General features: G+C 39.4%; 1 long non-coding RNA gene across 2 annotated transcripts; it reads left to right on the top strand.

Moving 5' to 3' along the window:
* Window positions 1-10,017: 10,017 nt before the first annotated feature.
* On the top strand, window positions 10,018-16,453 carry LOC134334672 (uncharacterized). Of its 2 annotated transcripts, none has more exons than XR_010015506.1 (3): window positions 10,018-10,164; window positions 11,099-11,518; window positions 16,175-16,453. It is a non-coding gene; the product is annotated as an uncharacterized LOC134334672 (long non-coding RNA). The 2 variants fall into 2 exon arrangements; XR_010015507.1 differs by having other exon boundaries at window positions 10,025-10,164; window positions 11,378-11,518; window positions 16,175-16,447.
* The last annotated feature ends 2,323 nt before the right edge of the window (window positions 16,454-18,776 follow it).

The following is an 18,776-nucleotide window of genomic DNA, read 5'->3' on the forward strand; positions in this document are numbered from 1 at the left end:
CATAATCAAGTTTAGGTGTTTCAGCCACATGTATTGCTAACAGCTGTACATTAGTTTCAACATGAATGCTCCACAAACATAGTTTGACATTTGAAATGGAGGAACTCAGTGGCCTGAACAGCGCCCAAAACTTAACTTCATTGAACACTGTGGGGAAAAGCTCTTACGTTCCACAGACACATTTCAAAACACTGTGGAATGCCTTCACAGAAAAAGACTATTAAAGCTGGAAAATGTTAATAGCCATGGATTTGGACTGTCCAACAATTTCTAGGTCAGAATTCCAGATACTACTGGTCAGTAACTAACTTTATTTCCTACATCAAATATTAATAAGGAAAAAAATAAGACATATGAAACCAAACTAGTGTTAGCACTACATTTGAAAAGCTGTCTAGTTAAGTGAACAAATCTGTTTAGTTTAAAACAGAGGGAAGGAATTTTAAACTACAGATACATTCTGGTCAGATGATCCTAAACGGCCAATTCGACGAGATTTCTTGCCATTCTTCCTTGTCACTTTCTTCTTCTTTTTCTTTGGACTCTTGTTTTTCTCATCCTCCTCTGGAAGGTTGTCCTGCTCCAGAGACCTGTACTGCCCCATACCTCCCACTGGCACATATACTGGAGAGCATCCTACAATGAGCAGCAAGAAAGAACTAATGAACACTTGATCAACCTAGCTAAATAGCCAAAGTGTTTTGGCTGCATCACACTTTTTGATTTGGCTATATCGGCATCATGATATAAGCTTATGAGCCAGATCTGGAGTGTTGTGTGGCCTAAACGTATTACCGGCCTGCTCTTTTGGACCAGTTATTGCTCTCATTTCAAATTACCATTAGAATGATTTCATTTATTACTTAAAATAAGAAACCCCACAGGTGACCTACAAAGTGGTTGCCCCAACAATTCCTGTAACTAATCGCTTTCTTTAAATTGATAATAGTCTTTAAGCCATTAACTGCTTGATTTAGGTCTTCCTTTAAAACACTTCAAAATTAGGTTTGGAAGATTATATTTAAATGTAGCAAATGTTTTACCATCAGTAGATCTTGGATGGATAGGAGCTCGTGATTGGGGTGCATCTACAATCTCATGCAGGGCTGGACATGGAGTGCTGTTGGGTTGTCCATGGTATCTAGAATCCGGTTCATCCTGCATACGAGTTGTTGGTGCTCCTAAAGTGATCAGAAAATGCTTTGAAAAATGTTGATACACAGCAAAGAAGTATCTGGACACCTCTCCCAATTGTTAAGTTCAAACTTATGTGCTCCAGAAAGGGATTGAACCCAGGCTGTTCTTGCGGTGATGCGACAGTGCTACCGGCCGAGCCACCGTGCCGCCCCTTCAGTAATTTCACTGTGAAGTGTTATTCAGGAAAAATAATAACAAACAATAACAAAACTAAATCTTTTGCTTAGTATTATGTCCAAGAAATTGACTGTTCTCCAATATGTCATGTTATGTGAATTATCCACTAGGTGACTCGACCGGTCAGCGGCCAATTAAAACGCCTGTCAAACGCCGACCAGGTCAACAACACCGCTGAGACTAGAACTTAGCTCTCTGTAATGATGGGCTTTATTAAGCACTGTTCATATTATTTTTATACTTACGGTTGTTATAATTCTCTGCATTACTCCAGACACCTTGAAAGCTGGGGTACCTAAGGATAAAGAAGAGCTAAGTTTTAGCATTAGGAATGCTCAATGGAATGATCAATATAAACTAAAAAAAACATTAAAGTTCACCGTCCATGGTTATTCTCCACAGGCTCAATGGAATCATAGCTGCTCAAAAATGGGGTACACCTAACCAGAGGGTATGACGTGTCCCCGTAGACCACCAGCGCATTGAACCCAAACGGGTCTTCCTGGCACTGCACAGGAATCTGAAAAACGCAAGGCACCGAATCTCTCTGTGCTTATTGTCTTAATAAATAATAACATGTACACACGGGGGCATGAGAAGAACATACAAAAGTCCTCACAGACAGTTACCAGAAGCCAAGAATCAAACCCTTGCTGTGAGATAACCACTACTCGATCGATCACCATTTCTAGGTGGGACTGTGTGAGTGAACGGGTGAGTGTGTGATGCCCTGAAATGAACTGTTCAGGGTGCATTCCTGGCCTTCATTGTTTCTGTATAAGCTCTGTACTCACAGTGACCCTGATCAGGATGTACCAGTTAGTAAAGTGATAATACATCACTGTACATCTATAGAATGGCACGTCTGTCTGTTTGTTTTTGCGTGAATGGCTTTGGAATAATTTAGGCGGTAATTGTCAGCCATTGTGGTGCATTTAGCAGTTAATTAGCAGCTTAGCAAAAGCTAACTTGTGATTTAAAACTTGTTTTGCTACCTCTGTAAATGCAATATAACCAACCAAATTCAAGGGATTAAACAAAAACCTACGTGCTCACGAATAAATAACTATTTCTAAACAAAGCGCGGGATAGCCCAGTCGCCTTAGCATGTTAGCATTGTGCTAATATCTAAAGACCACTCCCCTGAAATGTTCTGGTTTTACCGCCTTGAAAAAGCAGTGCTGCATTAAAGTTCTGTGGTCCAACTAAACTCTTTTATTTACGCTTTATAATCTCTGTATGACGTATATAATTATAGTTTCATGATATCTTGAGTGTCTTTGTAAGATTTCTTAGTTTTACCACAGAACTTGGCTGTATTTTCATGTCAGTGACCCAATGGACACGACAACACCTAACTTAGCTGTAATAGCACTAACGCAAACCGAATTCCTTCAACAGGAGTAAAACTAATTAAAAATGAACATGCTTATTATCATAGCAACAACACGTGTGCTAAACACCGTTAGCCAGTTCAAACAGGAAGATTTCTAAAGACCGCTAGCCGGTTCAACAGAAAGATCCGAGAGATCCATCTCGAGGCCAAATGATTTCGAAATGTCAATAAGGTTTTGCAAGCTATCCGCCTTATCTGGCATGTCCAAAACTTTTAAAAAAAAATACAAAAACGAAATAAATACCATGTGAAGTCCGGCAGCTGCAGCTGACATGCTAAACTGCTTCTGTTACTCTTTCTATTCAGCAAACAGGAAGAGCAAATACGTCAACACTGAATACGTAACACTTTTAATGCTGGTTTCTTATGTGTTAGTCATCACTACCATGTAAGAGTAGCAATTAAACTTTTCATTTCTTAAGCAGCTCTTAAATCAGGGTAAGTGTGGCATTGAAAACATCTTATAAGTAAACGTCATTTTTTTCATTTGAATGTTGAGTACAGGCATGTTTATTACATAGCTGCCAGGAGCTAATAATGTCTGAACTAATTCCAACACAGTTTTCACAATATTTGTGGCAATATGTCCATCAAATTTTTATAGAGACGCTTATTTGATTATGATAATTATAGTTTAGTTGTATCAGCCATAACATTAAAACCACCTCCTTGTTTCTACACTCACTGTCCTTTTTATCAGCTCCACTTACCATACAGAAGCACATTGTAGTTCTACAATTACTGACTGTAGTCCATCTGTTTCTCTACATACCTTTTTAGCCTGCTTTCACCCTGTTCTTCAGTGGTCAGGACCCCCACAGGACCACCACAGAGCAGATATTATTTAGGTGGTGGGTCATTCTCAGCACTGCAGTAACACTGACATGGTGGTGGTGTGTTAGTGTGTGTTGTGCTGGTATGAGTGGATCAGACACAGCAGCACTGCTGGAGTTTTTAAATACCGTGTCCACTCACTGTCCACTCTATTAGACACTCCCACCTAGTTGGTTCACCCTGTAGATGTAAAGTCAAAGACGATCGCTCATCTATTGCTGCTGTTTGAGTCGGTCATCTTCTAGACCTTCATCAGTGGTCACAGGACGATGCCCATGGGGCGCTGTTGGCTGGATATTTTTGGTTGGTGGACTATTCTCAGTCCAGCAGTGACAGTGAGGTGTTTAAAAACTCTAGCAGCGCTGCTGTGTCTGATCCGCTCATACCAGCACACACACTAACACACCACCACCATGTCAGTGTCACTGCAGTGCTAAGAATGATCCACCACCTGAATAATACCTGCTCTGTAGTGGTCCTGGGAGAGTCCTGACCATTGAAGAACAGCATGAAACAGCACAGTTTCACAAAGAAGCTTATTTATTAGTACATATGCTATATGGTTAAAACTGTGGGTAAACCTTCTGAAATTTGAATTTAGATTTACAAAGGCATGAGTTGACGAGTTTGCTGTGGAGGAAATCCAGTGGCCTGCCATGACCTCAACTCCAATTAAAAACCTTCAAGGTGACCCGGGATGTTCATTACCATTTGATTGAATGAACAAGAATTTAACAAAGTTGAGAACACATAATTGTTTTGATTTTATACACCTGATAACAAGACGTGTGGCTGAAACACCTAAGCTAATACTCAGAAGGTTTATATAGTAGAAATATCTGGCTTCTGTTCTTGAAGTGAAATGGTTCTACTTATCATTTGTTTGCATGTCTGTGTAACAAAAGAAAAAAAACCATAAGTCACAACCAGAAGCAGAAAGAAGACAGAAAAGATAGTTGTGATGTGATCGCCTATCTTCTGTCCACTTCAGGATGCACCTAATGGTTTGCTATTTTTGTTTTTAGTTATTTTCCTTTAGCCAATTACTTCAGCTTTCATTTTCCTCACTTTCCGTAGCACTTTAGCCACAGTATTGTTCTACTTTAGTGAAGTATCCTGCAGTTGGGATTATCCTGTAGAACTTCACGGGGTGGGGTTTCATCTGTAGGTTTAATTTATTATTAATTGTTATGAACTGTCTGCAGTCTGGTGACCCTCATGAATCATTGCATCAAACAGCCCTGTAGAATTTCACGTCTTTATTAAACTGTTTTATACCATAGAACAACATTAAAAGTAGACTAAAATGACACAATGTAAGTAAAATGCTTAGATTTTAGCTTTAGCTAGGTGATAGAAAATGTAACGGTTTAAAATAAACAGTCGTGTTCCTGGTTAGGCTATAAGGAGACCCTGATCTAAAAATAAAAAAGAGGAATTACTCTGTCTCTTCTTTATTTTACCACAGTATGAGGATCTTGCACGTATGAAGATCTTGGTTACGTAATACATTATACTGTGTGAAAACTAATTTCCACCACTGACAGGAGAAACAGGGCTACATAAAGTATAAACATTTTATAATATACAGTATTTTAAAAAGTTTCATTTTATGTGAAAGATTTAAGCGTATGAAGTAAATAATACGTCTTAATGCCTTAAAATTTGATGTGTATGCTACAAGTTAGACATTTTAAAGAAAAGCTTGACTTTGTACCTTGTCGACCATGATAACTTTGACTTATTACTTACACTGAATGATCATTGACACTAAATAAGTAATCAGACACCTTACCATTAGCAATAATAAGGTGGCACCACAACCCTCTTTCTAAGCCTTTATTTTTTGGAAGGTTTTGCTCGTTTTAAGTGTGTCAAAAGAACATATTATATGGAAACACATTCCCACCACCAAAAGGAGAAAGAGGGCAGCAGAAGTTTCATTTTATTGTAAAGCTTTAAGCATATGAAGTAAATAATATGTCTTTATGTCTTAAAATGTGATTTTTGTATGCTACACATTAGACATTTAAAAGAAAATGTTGACTTTATACCTTGTTAAGCTTTATAACTTTGACTTATTACTTACACTTAATGATGAAAAGTATCCAGACACCTTACAGTGAGCTTGGGGAGTCTATCCAAGCTTTTCAATGGGCACAAGGCACACAGAACACCCTGGACGAAGCGCCAGTCCTACGCAGGGCAGACACACATTCACACACCCATTCACCTATAGAGCAATTTAGTGTCTCCAATTAACCTGACTGCATGTTTTTGGACTGTGGGAAGAAAACCAGAGCTCCCAGAGGAAACCCACGCAGAGAACATGCAAACTCCGCACAAAAAGGACCCGGCCACCCCGCCTGGGGATCAAACCCAGGACCTTCTTGCTGTGAGGTGACAGTGCTACCCACCGAGCCCTAGTGCCGCCCTTCTTTATTATTATTATTTTGAATTATTTTACATTGTTTATCTGGAATTTTTTGTGACTTCCTGGATATCACAGAGATATCAATATGTTGGCACCATCACCCTCTTTTTTCAAGGCAATGTTGCCCTTAATTCCTAATTATTCAGGCATGAAATCCTTTGCAAGATGGTTTGTTTTGTATACACAGAAGCCCTTTAGTGACTCAGCCAAGAGATTTGTCTCCTTTGTTTCCTGGCTCTGCACTAGTTTAAAAACTCTCTCACAATTTTAAGACGACGCACTTTTAAGCAGCTCAGAATAAAATGCTGTTGTTTTAAGACTTTTTGTAATTCTGAATTTGTACATTTGTGTTCAGACATCATTTAAGCTGTTTTCAGGTACCAAGCACGACCACTAGGACCTACAGTGTGTAACACGATCGAGAATGCAATGCAAGAATGCAAATACGGTGTATGTCAAGTATGGTATGTGAATCTCAACATAAAAGCAAATCCAAATCTTGAATATTTAAGGAAGTTTAAAAATAGAGGAGGCTTTCTATGTTTCCCAAGAAAGGAAATGATGTGTGATCACCGTATAATCGCATGTGTCCTTCCGGGATTTCTTAATTTTGCTGGAATTTTACTGTTTACTTGAGTAAGTGACCCTAGACGACACTACCACACCCAACATTAGGCTCGAATTGCACTAATAAACACCAAAATCCTTAGACGGAAGTAAATGCAACTTCGTACTAACACACCACTTAGACTGAAACACGTGCTTGATAAGCACCGTTAGCCTGTTCAGACAGGAAAACTCATCTCAAGGCAAAATCACATATCTGTAAATATCACAAAGCTTTGCAAAGCCTTAAATCTTATCTAAATTATCTTGTTTTGTCTAAAAAAAAAAACCCTAAAAAAATACCATGTGAAGTCCTGCAGCTCAACATTTACAACATGCTTGATTGTTGTTCCATCTCTTTTCGGTCAGCAGACAGGAAGAGCAAATGCGTGATACGTAATACGTAATGCGTAATGCGTAATAACTGTTACGTATTGGATGCATCCCAACACACTTTACTCATCGTTTTTTCCACATCTGCGTTCCATAGAGGATCTGGTTTATAAATGCTTTCTGCTTGTGTAGGAATGTTCACTACTGCCCAGGCTCTCTCAGTCCAAAGATCTTGAGGAAGTGAGGTCTATTTAAGTACTTTAAATTCCTGTTCGTGGTTTTATTTTTAGATATGTCTATATTATTTTGCACATATAGCCTTTAATTCTTTTCTCTCACACCATCTGACCAATATATTTTTAAATATATGTGTGTTAATTTACCTCATTTTAAGGCGGCATGGTGGCGCACTAGGTAGCTCTATCACCTTACAGGGTTTAATTTTCCAGCTGGACAACCAGGGTCCTTTCTGTGTGAGGTCTGCATGTTCTCCCAATGTCTGTGTGGGTTTCCTCCAGGTGCTCCGGTTTCCTCCCACAGTCCAAAGACATGCAGTCAGTCCAATTAGAGCTACAAAAATTGCCCAGGGTGTGAATGTGTGTGTTTGTCTATCCTGTGATGGACTGGCAACCTGTCTTAGGTGTTTCCAGCCTTTTGCCCATTAATAAAGACCCACAGTAACCCTGGCCAGGATTAAGCAGTGGTTTACCAGACATTGAATAAATGTTTTTAAGTAATTTTATAAAAGAATGGATTGGTTTTGATTGATGGTACTTGTCACTACAGGCCAGCTTATTAGCAGTTGTCGATCTCAATCTCAGCAAAGTTGCTTTGGAACACTCACTCACTTTCTTAATCGCTTATCCAATCAGGGTCGCGGGGGTGCTGGAGCCTATCCCAGCTTTTCAATGGGCGCATGGCACACAGTAACACCCTGGATGGGGCGCCAGTCCATCGCAGGGCACACACACAGACACATACACACACCCATTCACCTGTAGGGCAATTCAGTGTCTCCAATTAACCTGACTGCATGTTTCTGGACTGTAGGAGGAAACCAGAGCTCCTGGGCGAAACCAACACAGACACGGGGAGAACATGCAAACTCCACAAAGAAAGAACCCGGACCGCCCCGTTTGGGGATCGAACCCAGGACCTTCTTGCTGTGAGGCGACAGTGCTACCCACTGAGTCACCGTGCCGCCCTTAAAAATACAATTGGAATTTACAGTATTATATTTACAATATTGCATGTCTGTTAAACAAATGTCAGATAATTCTCCCCCTGGTTAGCAGTGCTTTACTCCTTGCCTAGTCTTATTTATTTTGTATGATCATGAACAAGGATCTTAATTTTCTTTATTATTATTATTTAATATTATTATTATTGTTATTATACATTTTACCTGAAATTCTTTCTGACTTCTTGGATATCACAAAGAAAATCCAGTAGACTGCCCACAGGTATCCACAACTAATCTTAGCTTATTGCAAGAGCACAGTCGGTGTAGGATAACTTTTTTTATTTTAATAAATACAATTATGTTTCCAATTTGCAGCAACAGTACAGGGAGGGAGCGTTCTTGTTCCAGCATGACTGTGCCCCTGTTAAGACATATAGGAAAGCTTTGATAGAAGAAACTCCAGTGGCCTGTACAAACCCTGAACAGCTTTGAAATGACCTGGAACATTAATTGAGGTTTTCTTGACCAACATCAGTGCCCAGCCATACAAATGCTCATTCGACTGAATGGGTATAAATTTCGACTGACAGCCTATAAAGTCTTGTGAGAAGCCTTCTTAGATGAGTTTTTAGATTGTTATTATTAACTTTAAATTGAGTGCTACGGTAATCATTACAATAATATAACAGTTAAACTCTTAGGTTTAGTTGGGTGGCACAGTGTCTCCTCACAGCAAAAAGATACTGGTTTCGATTCCCAGGTGGGACGGTCCGGGTCCTTTCTGTGTAAACTTTGCATGTTCTCCCCGTGTCTATGTGAGTTTTCTCTGGGAGCTCAGGTTTCCTCCCACAGTCCAAAGACATGCAAGTGAAGTGAATTGAAGATACAAAATTTACCATGACTGTGTTTAATATTAGAAAACCTAAACTGATTAATCTTGAGTAACAAATAACTACATGTACTGCAATGAATGTAACCAAAGTGTGTCAAACATGACATTAAAATCATAATAAATAAACAAATATTGTAAGTTTAGTTAACTGATGGTAACCATTTATCTGGATAAACCGTCGACAAAGCTTTATCCTGTAGTTCCACCATTAAAGATGAGGATCTTGCACTGAAAGCTCTATTGTCCGGCTTTTTAAACACAGACCCTGAAACAAAACTAGCGCTGATATCAAAATGTAATAATATAAATATAATAATATAAATATAATAACTATTTTATCCGAAAACAAAAGTGTTCAAAAAGTTACTATGTCGTACTGTTTGCTACAAGGTCTGAGCTAGTGGTGGGCGGATCGATCCAAATACCGATATTATCGATATCAACGTTGGTATTGGAATCGGATCGATACTAGCATGATGGGATCGATACTTTAGTTTTACTTTTTCTCCGCTACATTCAGCACGTTTCTCCAGTTTCATTAAAAACTAAAAACCATGTGTGTACAGAATCGCTCTTCTCACATCCTACATGCTCACCTCACTCCTGCTCTGCTGTGTTTTGATGTGGTACCGTCACGTTATGTTGTTATAATCCTAACATACATCATTAGTAGGCATTTGAAAAATGTAATTTTTGAATACTTTGCTTTGCACATACAGAAATTGGGGCAATTTTATGGAAATAATAGTGTAAATATACGTACGTAAAGTACGGACGCTCCTTTACGCAGAATACGCACTCTGCGCATACTACGTAAATGATTCTTGCGCATGCGTAGTGAGGCTCTTATTCCGTGCGTTTGTGTTTTGGTTAATAAGTGCTCATAAATGCAAATATTTTATTTTCAATGAACAAGGACGCATGTATTCGGTAACTATTAACAATTAACAAGTTGATTCACCCAGCAAACACAACTATGTGGTATGAGCCGCTTGGTGGTGATATATCATTATGGTAACTATGAGACAGTAAAGCACCAGAAACAAGAAAGCTGACCACTTTAAACATCTGAATTTATCTACAACCCCACTGAGAGCAGCTACTTACAAAATGTATGTATTACAACATTAATATAATGAAGGGTTATAAATACAGAGCGCTTATAGAGACAGAAATCACTGCAATTAGCTTAGCAGCTAACAAGTGCCGGTGTTGTTGAGCTTGGATATTAACTCACAGCTGTAATGCATTTCGTATAGTTAATGTACTGCACACAGTGCACAAGTCTTTATTGTATATATTTAATAATAATAACAGTTATGGTTTTTGAGTTATTTGGGTTTTAATAACCCAGTATCTCAGATGTGAACTAGGTGGCTAGGCTACGTCACATTCACTCGGCTGTTCTAACCTTGTTACTAGGGGTGGGCGGATCGATCCAAATATCGATAGTATCAATACTTAAGTTTTACTTTTTCTTTACTACATTCAGCTCGTTTCTCCTGTTTAATAAGAAAGTTGAAAGCGTGTTTGTACAGACAGTAGCCTCTCCTCCCACATCTTACATGCTCACATTACTGCTCTGCTGTGTTTTGGTGTGGTCACGTGACTTAGGGCACTGAGAGACCCAACACGTGTAGCAGAGAGAGACAGAGATGCACTTCCTTCTTCACTGCCAAAAATTCAAAACAACACGAGAAAATTTTACTGACAGATTGAAACTACAAATCCCAATTTACCAAACACTCACAGAATTGGAAAAATTACAAAAAAAAATCTGGGGGAAGGGCACACTGCCCCCCTCGCCGCACAGTATGTATCAGTGCTACACCGCCTGAGAGAGAGTGGGTAACAGTTCTGTGTATATTTACATATGTATATAAAATACAGTTATATATCATCTGTATATCTGCCTGTACATTTACCAAAGTATCTTTTTTTTAATCTCTATTCACTTTTATTGTTTATTGTTTTATTGTCATCTTTTGCTTCTTTTGTAATTTTATTATTGTTGTAATAATGCTTTGGCAACATTGTTTCCTACAGTCATGCCAATAAAGCTACTTTGAATCTTGAGAGAGAAAGAATGGGGCTGAGAGAGAGAGAGAGAGAGAGAGAGAGAGAGAGAGAGAGTTCTAAACAACAGCAAGAAATATGAGCTCCTGAAATTTTAAGCTTTTTTGTTGATTTTTTGGACATATACGACGGTTAGCAGTAATCTAAACTCTAGCTGAATATATCAGGCACATTTAGAGCAATTTTTGGATCCATCAACTAAAAAGAAAAAGAAGAAATACAACTAACAAGTTTTACCTATCAACTCAGGCCCACTCAGTCAAATCAAAACAACAGAGACTGACTAACAGACAGAGGAAAAAAGTGGAGAAATCTGGAAAAAAACAAGAAAATCACAGGAAAACAACAACCAATCAACAAACCAGGCTGAGTTGGCTAATAAGAAAGGGGGTAAGCTTATTTTTGTGTATATTTTTGTGTATTTTAAACATTTATAAGGACTGTTAGCTGTAACTCAGTTAGACAGAATCTTCAACTGCCACCAACTGTTATTAGAATCTGTGTCAGTTTGAAAATGAACACAATACTGAGCCAGCAAACTGAGCACAGTTTCAGCTCTCTAACTATCAGCTACCCTGAAGAGGCCAACAGTGAGAGTAAAAAGAAAAAATACAAGGCAGAAATACTGAGAGAACACCCTGAGACACTCCGAGCTGATTTCACTCTGGTCAATGGAAGAGAAGTTAAATCTGACCTGGTGTTCTACACTGATCACCCAGATATCTGGCACACTACTCTTCTAGCTGACCAGAGGAACTATAAAATGTGTGGAAACAAAACAATTAGACAGCTGTATCTTGACACCACACCTAAATTTAACGTAAATTTTTATAAAACTGGAACCATTATGATCCAGGGACCTGAATTACAACTTAAGAACTTTGAAAAGGACTTTCAAAGACTGAAGTCACTTGTTGAAAGAAACAAACCCATTCAGGCCCCTACATCCAGTGCTGTGCTGTCTACCTCACCCCCACACTCAGCTTCCAGCCCTCTTCTAGCAGCCTGTTCCAACACAGCCTCAACTACCACCAGCCCTGCAGCTCCCAGATCACCCGCTACAGTCAAGCGCATTCAAGGTTATAATATGGTATAAGGACAATTTATCACCATATTTGTCAGAAACCAAAAGACATTCAACACATATTTGGCTAAAATTAAATAAAAACATAACTGAATGTGAAAATGACTTGTACATATGTGCAGCTTATACCCCCCCCTCTAGAGTCTCCGTACTATCAGGATTGTTTCTTTGAGAATCTTCAGCAGGAAATCAGACATTTTCAGGCCCAGGGGAATGTCATGCTTGTTGGAGATTTAAATGCCAGAACAGGCAACGAGAACGATATCATCGATTCTACTGGTAACAAATATATATTTAAACAAACCTCCATCAACTTCAGCACTATCTGCTCTCAAAGAAACAGTCCTGACCACATCCTGAACAGGAATGGTAAAGAACTAGTGCACCTCTGTCGATCCTCAGGTCTGTATATTCTTAACGGTAGGATCCGAGGGGACTCTTTAGGGAGGTTTACATACTGTTCAGCTCTTGGAGCTAGTGTAGTCGACTATGCGATCACTGACATGGACCCCTCCACTATTAGTGCGTTCACTGTCAGACCACAACTCCCACTTTCTGATCACTGTCAAATCAATGTTAATCTTAACCGACTCAGTCAGCATCAAACCATGAAATATGAGCCCTGCAAAACATCCCAGTTAAACCGAACATTCAGATGGAATCATGACAGCGAAGCTAAATTTAAATCTGCTGTTGGTTCCTCAAAAATCATTAATCATATTAACAATTTTTTATCAGAATCATTTGAATTAAACCAATCAGGTGTTGATACAGCTGTTTTACAAATTAATGGAATATATTATAAATCCGCTAAAATTGCAGGTCTCAATTTTATAAACACCAAACCAAACCAAAAAGCACAAAAGGAAGAATGGTTTGATGAAGACTGTAAAATAATCAGGAAGAAATTAAGACATCTATCCAACCAAAAACACAGAGAACCAAACAATAATCAAATTCGATCAAATTATGCTACAACTCTAAGAGAATATAAAAAGATTTTACGACATAAAAAACACATCTATTATACTCAGTATTTACAAAAAAATTGAAAACTCTATTGACCAAAATCAATTCTGGGAACTGTGGAACAACCTGAGCAACAAAAACCCACATAATCTGGCCATAGAAAATCCAAATACCTGGAAAAATCACTTTGAACAATTATATGAGCAATTACCACCAGATGATCTCAATTCAGAACAGCAAAAAATAATAGAAAATCTAAATATATTAGAATCTACCATAAAAAACTATCAGAACCCAATTGATTACCAAATTTCACAGGAAGAATTAAATACCCAAATTAAAAAACTCAAATCCAGAAAAGCCTGCGGACCTGACAGCATCAGGACCGAGATGCTGAAGTGCAGCAGTCCTCAGCTGCAGCAGGCTCTGCTCAGGTTGTTCAATATCTCCAATCCGGCTGCTTTCCTGAGATCTGGAACAGGGGGCTTATTTCCCCAATCTACAAGAGTGCAGACAAATTCGACCCCAACAACTACCGAGGCATCTGTGTGAGCAGTAACCTGGGGAAGGTGTTCTGCTGTATCATTAACGCCCGGATACAGGCCTTCCTTACCGAGCACAGTGTCCTGAGTAATGGACAGATCGGCTTTTTAGCAAATCATCGCACTACTGACCATATTTACACCCTACACACCCTAATCCACCAACAACTACACAAACAAAATCATGCTAAAGTTTTTGCATGTTTTATAGATTTTAGAAAAGCATTTGATTCAATCTGGCAAGAAGGATTATATTATAAAATTATCCAAAATGGTGTAGGGGGTAAAGTCTATGACATCATTAAATCAATGTATGTCAATAATAAATGTGGAGTAAAAATTGGCAACAAAATGACTGAGGTCTTCACTCAGGGGCGTGGTGTCAGGCAGGGTTGCAGCTTGTCTCCTACTCTATTTAATATCTATATCAATGATTTAGCGGTGTTATTGGAGCAATCTGCAAATCCCGGCCTGACACTAAATAAAACGGAAGTTAAATTTCTCCTCTATGCGGATGACCTGGTGCTGCTGTCGCCCACAGAAAAGGGGCTTCAGCAGCATCTGGATCTGCTGGAGAAGTACTGTCAGACCTGGGCCCTGACTGTAAATCCTGATAAATCTAAAATCATGATCTTCCAAAAGAAAGCCAGATCTCAGGAGAGCAGATACACTTTCAATCTAGGAGACACCGCCCTAGACCACACCCTTTCTTATGATTACCTGGGGCTCAAAATCAGCGCCTCAGGAGGCTTCGGTCTGGCAGTGGATGCACTGAAAGAGAAGGCCTGCAGAGCCCTCTATTCAATTAAAAACAAATTCATTAAGATTGACATCCCAATTGGAATCTGGTTAAAGATCTTTGATAGTATAATCCTGCCCATTGCGCTATACGGTAGTGAAGTATGGGGTCCACTCAGTCATCATGACTACACTAGATGGGACAAGCATCCCACTGAAGTCCTGCATGCAGAATTCTGCAGAATGATTTTACATGTACAGAGAAAAACCCCAACCAACGCATGCAGGGCTGAATTAGGCCGATACCCATTAATCATTAATATTAAAAAAAGAGCCCTTAAATTCTGGATGCACCTAAAATCCAGTCCCACAACAAGCCTGCAGTTTCAGGCACTCCAATCCCAAGAGCTCTACCCTGAAAAGAGTCCCCTGTGTCAGCTGGTCCAGAGACTGACCAACACACTGACCCCTAACAACCCTAACTCTCTGACCAGCACTGCTTCCCAAACACCAATCAGAATCACCCAAATTATCAAACACCTCAAAAACACTTATCTGGAACATTGGACAACCCAAACTCAATCCCAAAACAGACTGAACTGCTATCTGACCCTAAAACATGAATACAACCTGGCCACGTATCTCCTCACTGTCCGAGATACGAAGCAGAGACAGATCCTCACCAAATACAGACTGAGTGACCACAGCCTGGCCATCGAGAGAGGCAGGTTTAAAAAGTCCTGGATCCCCAGAGAGGAGAGACTGTGTGGTCACTGCAGGACAGGTGAGGTTGAGACAGAGGTGCACTTCCTTCTAAACTGCCCAAAATACACAACAATTAGACACAAGTATTTTGATCAGTTTGGAAGAGAAGTGAGCGGCTTCAGAACACTGACAGACAGCGAGAAACTGGCCGTTATATTAGGAGAGGGACCATCAGCCTCCACTGCAGCCAGATATGTACACGAGTGTCACACACTCCGGGACAGTGAGTGAAACACCAAATAAATGGTTGTGATTACTAGTCCAGTACCTTAATCACTGGGCTACAGTTTGCCCATAGAAATTAGAGGTAAAAACACGTTCAGCTGGTATAAAACCACCCGGTTTCTTGTGCTCACCTTGACTGTTTAGTGTGAATCACTCGTTATGCCTCAGTGCTCAAAACACAACATGGAAACGTGTTGAATGTGATTTTCTTTAGTATTTAAGTTCCTGTACAGACGCTGTTGCGGTGCAGCCACATTGTTGAATGTTTATTTACTCTTCTTTATATCTGCAATTTCCCTCTGGGATCAATAAAGTATTCTGATTCTGATGTAGTAAATCTCCGACCAGCAGCTGGACAAGTTACCTCAGCAAAGATCCACATGATGGCGCAGAAGCACCACAAAACAATGAAAAAACGCTTCATTTGGTCAAATTTCCGTTTATTATCAAAACTGTAATAAGTAACGAGTACAAATTATTATTCTCATATATGGAATTGCAATAAATTTTTACTTAAATATAAATAAGCAATATTATAATACACATTAAAATGAATGTGTCGGTTTAGTGATTCAGTGGTTTATTATGAGTTGCTCATTGGTCTGTCAGTCACGTGTGTTTAGCGGGTGACGTCACCGACACGTCACTAGTGTATTGTTTTTGTCCGTGATGCCGTGAAAGTAGCAGCAGAGATTCCTGCATTACTTTTTTATTCTTTCATAGCAGTGAAAGCTGGAGAAGCAGAAGCGAGATGAGAGGAAACCAAACCGAGACAAACTCAGCAAGGACGTCAGGGATCGTTGTTTGGATAAATAACAGCATTGATAAGCTAAGTTGTTTGCTAGCGGGTGGAACAGCGACCACGTTGCTTATTTTGCACAGAGAGTGTTTAGTCTGAGTCTATTTACAAGTACAAATAAAGTACATATGATGAAATTTGACACAACTGTACTTGATTACTGTCCTGCTTTGCACACACTCTTAAAAACAATGGTTCTTTAGACGAGATGATGGTTCATTCGTGTACTTAAAGGCTTTTGAGCATTATGAAATACCTAAATATCATCAGAAAAACAAATAATAAAAACCACATTTAATGTTAGTCCACGATTTTGTTTTGTGTCCTTAATGCCACTTTTAAAGCTAGCAGAAGCATATATTAATCTCCCTGCTTTCTCTTTGATCTAATTCATATTTATTTCATTTTTCTTTCATTTCTAACAGAAGATTGTAAGTCTTTAAATATTTTTCTTTGCACATACAGAAATAGGGGCAATTTTATGGAAAATATAGTGTAAATTATACATCAATAAAGTACAAACGCACTTTACGCAAATTCACGAAACTCCCCTAGTACGTAGGTCAGGTTCGTGAATCGGAGCATGCGTAGTGAGGGTCTCGTTCCGTCTGCGCATGCGTAGTGAGGCTCTCATTCCGTGTTTGTTTTGAATATAAGTGGTCATTTTTTTTTACTTTGTGCTTATAAATGTAAACAGAATATCGTCTATTTTTATTTTAAATTAACAAGGACACGTATTCGGTTACTATTAAAAATGTACACATTTATTTACCCAGCAAACACAACTACTTTACTGATCCCGAAGGAAATTACGCCATAAAAGTAACGTTGTGAGAAAGCAAAGCACCCAGAAACAAGACATCTGACAGAAATGTATGTATTACATTAATAATATGAATAAAAGTTATAAATACAGAGTGCTTACAGAAACAGAAATCACTGCAATTAGCTTAGCAGCTAACACTAGCAACTAAGCTAACAAGTACCCGTGTTGTTTACTTTCGATATTAACTCACAGCTGTAATGTATTTCATATAGTTAGAATGCTACACATGGTGCACAAGTCTGTTGTATCTGCTTGTCTACAAATACTCTCATTCATTCATGCTAAGCTAACTAGTAGTAAACCACCCTTACTGTTTCTTTTGCCGGGTGTATCAAAATAAGAGTCTCATTCAACGTATGTAACCAAACATTACAAAGTCTTTATTGTATATCTTTCATAATAATAGTTATGGTGTATGAGTTATTTGAGGTTTAATCAGTATCTCAACTGCACTAGGTGGCTACGCTAGGTATTGACACATTCACACGGCTGTTCTAACCTTATTAATAGGGGTGGGCGGATCGATCCAAATATCGATTGTATCGATACTTGTTTTACTTTTTCTCGGCTACATTCGGTACGTTTCTCCCGTTTCATAAGAAAGTAGAAACCATGTGTGTACAGTCTCCGCTCCTCTCACATCTTACATGCACACCTCACTCACAAGGACGGATTAAGGATAGTTGCCCAGGACCCCAACGCTTCTTTCAAGTTTCTTTCTACTTTTCTTCATTGCAAAGTCATCCACTAATTCATCAAAATTAAGCTGTCTGACCAAATCTGATTCAATGGCCAGAAGTGACAGTGAGTTCAGGCGGTTTTGGCGCATCCTAATCCTGAATGAAATATGAAATATGGTAGCTTGCCTGGCAATTTGTAGGTCCCTAGAAAGTCAAGGAGCCATGGTTAATGACTTCTATGGAAGTCAAGGGCCCCATAGCAGGGGCCCTCGTGATCAAGGGCCCTCTAATGGTATGCCCTGCTCCTCTCTAGGGCCCCCTGGTAGGGGCTCTCATAACCAGGGCCCTATAAAAATATGCCCCCCTCTTTCCTAGGACCCCTAATAGCCAGAAGTCGAAGTCAGAGCAGTGCCACCACGCCTCATCCATTTTCATAAGGGGCCCAAAAGCATGGCTAGGGCCCCCAAGAGGCCCTGGGGTCAAAGTCCCTAATAGTCAGAGGATCCTTAAAATGGAGGGCCCTCGGAAATAAAAATATATTGTATCATAAATGTTGATAGGCATCACAAAATGTTTTGGGCCAGGGCCCCCCCCCGGGGCCCCCTGACCTCAAGGGCCCCTGGGCGCTGGCCCCACTGGCCCGGTCAGTAATCCAGCCATGCTCACTCATCCTGCTGTGTTTTGTTGTGGTACCGTCACATGACTAAGCGGCACTGAGAGACCGAACACAAGTAGCAGTGAGAGAGAGAGAGAGAGAGAGAGAGAATAGGGGCTGAGAGAGGCAGAGAGAGGAGCTGTGTGGGGATATTTGCAGAAAAATTATGTTTTGTTATTATATAATTGGTCCTAAACAAAACCTCAGACTTAGTTCATTATAGTAATAAATGCCCTACATAAAAGTAAACAAAGTGCTTTTATAAGTAAAAAGTATCGGTATTGGCAATACTGGCCCTATATTTACTTGATATCGCACCTTCACCAAATTTTTCAGTATCACACACATCTCTTAGTCTGAGATAA

The sequence above is a fragment of the Trichomycterus rosablanca genome, chromosome 20, assembly GCF_030014385.1.
Source record: "Trichomycterus rosablanca isolate fTriRos1 chromosome 20, fTriRos1.hap1, whole genome shotgun sequence".
In the NCBI taxonomy this organism is placed as follows: domain Eukaryota; kingdom Metazoa; phylum Chordata; class Actinopteri; order Siluriformes; family Trichomycteridae; genus Trichomycterus; species Trichomycterus rosablanca.